The sequence below is a fragment of the Callorhinus ursinus genome, unplaced genomic scaffold (assembly GCF_003265705.2).
Source record: "Callorhinus ursinus isolate GAN/ISIS: 27379988/994484 unplaced genomic scaffold, GSC_fseal_2.0 scaffold5440, whole genome shotgun sequence".
Taxonomy (NCBI): Eukaryota; Metazoa; Chordata; class Mammalia; order Carnivora; family Otariidae; genus Callorhinus; species Callorhinus ursinus.
The window spans coordinates 1,169-3,361 of record NW_027402494.1 but is presented as its reverse complement, the minus strand read 5'-3'; the positions used below and the strand labels follow the sequence as shown (position 1 = coordinate 3,361).

At 64.6% G+C, this 2,193-nt stretch overlaps 1 long non-coding RNA gene across 3 annotated transcripts in view; it reads right to left on the bottom strand.

Moving 5' to 3' along the window:
- Positions 1-21: 21 nt before the first annotated feature.
- LOC141372306 (uncharacterized) overlaps positions 22-2,193 on the bottom strand; it is a 3,000-nt gene continuing 828 nt past the window's right edge. Inside the window, exons 2-4 of one of the 3 annotated variants that reach the window (XR_012377538.1) lie at positions 1,929-2,174; positions 1,621-1,812; positions 704-839 (exon numbers count right to left, since the gene is read on the bottom strand). This is a non-coding gene — a long non-coding RNA (uncharacterized lncRNA). Of the gene's footprint in view, positions 258-703; positions 840-1,620; positions 2,175-2,193 lie in introns of those variants that run through there. The other 2 variants (XR_012377537.1, XR_012377536.1) reach the window with 2 other exon arrangements.

Below are 2,193 nucleotides of genomic sequence, written 5' to 3'. Positions count from 1 at the left end.
AGATGCCCAAGGGCTGTCATAGGCACCCGCATTCTAGAGACAGCCCCCTTCCAAACAGTTCACTTGGCTGGAGATGCTCCGATCCTGCTGTACCCCGATGTCCCGAGGATGTGGTCTCAGGAAAGTCACTGCATCCCAGGTGCAGGGCTGTGCCCGCACGGGGCTGTGTCTGATCTGGGAGCAGCAGGGGGACTGCGCAGGGCGACAGTGAGGACGGCGGGGCTGGGCTGTGATGCCTCCAGGCCGGGCGCTGCTCACTGTCTTTGCAGAGTCCCATGGAAGAAATTGGGGAGAAGCTGGTCAACAGGAACCTCCCTCTACGGCTGCCCAGTGTGGGGCCCGTGCAGCAGGCAGCCAGTAAGGGCTGGTGCAGGCTCAGGGGGAGTGTGGGGACGACGGCTCTCCAGGCCTGGGCTCGGGGAGGGCCAGGAGGGTCTCCTGCCCCAAAGCCATCCAGGTCACTGACCCCCCGGGGTGCCACGACGGCTGTGCCCCTTACCTGGCCATAATGTCAACCCAAGGAGTCTGGGCTGCTCCCTTCACACACACCAGACACACACATATCACGCACACAAATCACACACACACTCCACCACACACACTAACACACAGACACACACAGACACACATGGACAGGAAGCCCCTTCTAGACATTTGGCATAATTCAGGGAACAGGGCAGACAAATCACCCTGCCCCGTGGGCCTCTGTTCTAGGTGGAGGTCCACCGGTAACCCTAGACGACAAAGCAGAGATGGGCACAGGACGTTGCGTGGGACGCCCTGCCGGCCTCCTCTAGATGGGGATCCCTCTGCTCTCATTGTCCGAAGGATGACGGGCCCTAGGAAGAAAAAGAGCCCCTGTCTCCAAGGTGGGGGACATTTGGGGCTTTGGCGGGGCTGGGGGTGCTGGGCAGAGCCCTGGTTCCGCCGCGTCCGTCATGGCTGCTGGAGGGCAGCGGTGTGGGGGCCTCTCCTGCAGGACAGGAGTGAGACAGCTGAGGCTGTGGGCCCGGGGCCTAGGGAGCGGAGGGGAGGCTGGGGGCCACGCCTGCTCTGACCCAATCCGGGTGCCACCAGCTCACACTGGGTCCCCCAGGCCAGCTGCATGTGGGGCCTGGACAGGCCGGGCAGACATCCCCGAGAATAGTGTTGGTGTAGGAGACCCCACGGGCCTGCAAGGGCGTCAGGCAGCCGTCGGAGCAGGGGCTGGGGGCCAAGGGGCCGTGAGAGCACAGGCGGGCTGGGCCGAGGGACACTGCCCGTTCCCTCCTCCCTCACGGACTGCTGCAGCTCCTCTGTGTGCCCCAGGGCCGGGACAGAGCAGACACTGCACCCCCCGCCCTCCTGGAGTTTCCAGTGCAGCAGGAGGGACCCCAGACAGACAGTGGATTGGGGCAGGCTCCCCTGAGGAAGGCAGGGGTGCTCACACCAGTGATGGAGAGCTCCCTCCTGTGGAGGCTGCTGGCCCCCGCACCTGCTGGCCACACCTGCCCCTGCCTGGATGGCCGGTGCGGGTGGGCTGGGTGGGACTGGCCTCTGGTTGGAGATTCCCCAGGGCTGCCCCAGGGGGCTGTGTGGAAGGGCAGGCCAGGCCACTGACTTTGCTTCCTGCCCGCCTACCTCCAGGGCCATCTCCTCCATTCTGGGCACCTGGCTGGACCAGTACTCAGAGGACTTCTGTCAGCCCGGACGTTCCCTGCCTCAAGCAGCTGGTGGCCCATGTGCAGCTCAACATGCCCGGTTCTGACCTGGAGCGCCATGCCCACCTTCTGATGGCCCAGTTGGAGCACGCAGAGCCGACGCAGGCTGACCCTGAGGATGAGAAGACCGGAGGTGGGTGCCTGTGGGTGTGAGGGGAAGGGTCAGGGCTGGCCCCACAGGGAGGAGCCCCAGAGGCTGGTGTGGGGGCAGGAGCAAAGACTGGGCACCAAGCGGGTGGACGGAAGTCGGGGAGACGTCCCGGGGAGGGCTCCTTCCTGGCTGCGGCTTCTCTGGGAGGCCCTGGGCTGGGCTCTGTCTTGCAAAGGCCCATGGAGAGGAGGCACGGGCTGAGCTTTTCTTCTCCTTTCTCAGCTGCTCCACCATCTGAGGAGCTAGAGCGACTCCATCTGCATCTCTAGCATGTGTCAGGAGCCAGGTGCAGGGACAGAAGCCAGGCCAGCTTCCACGGGGCTCTGCAAACACAGGAACTGT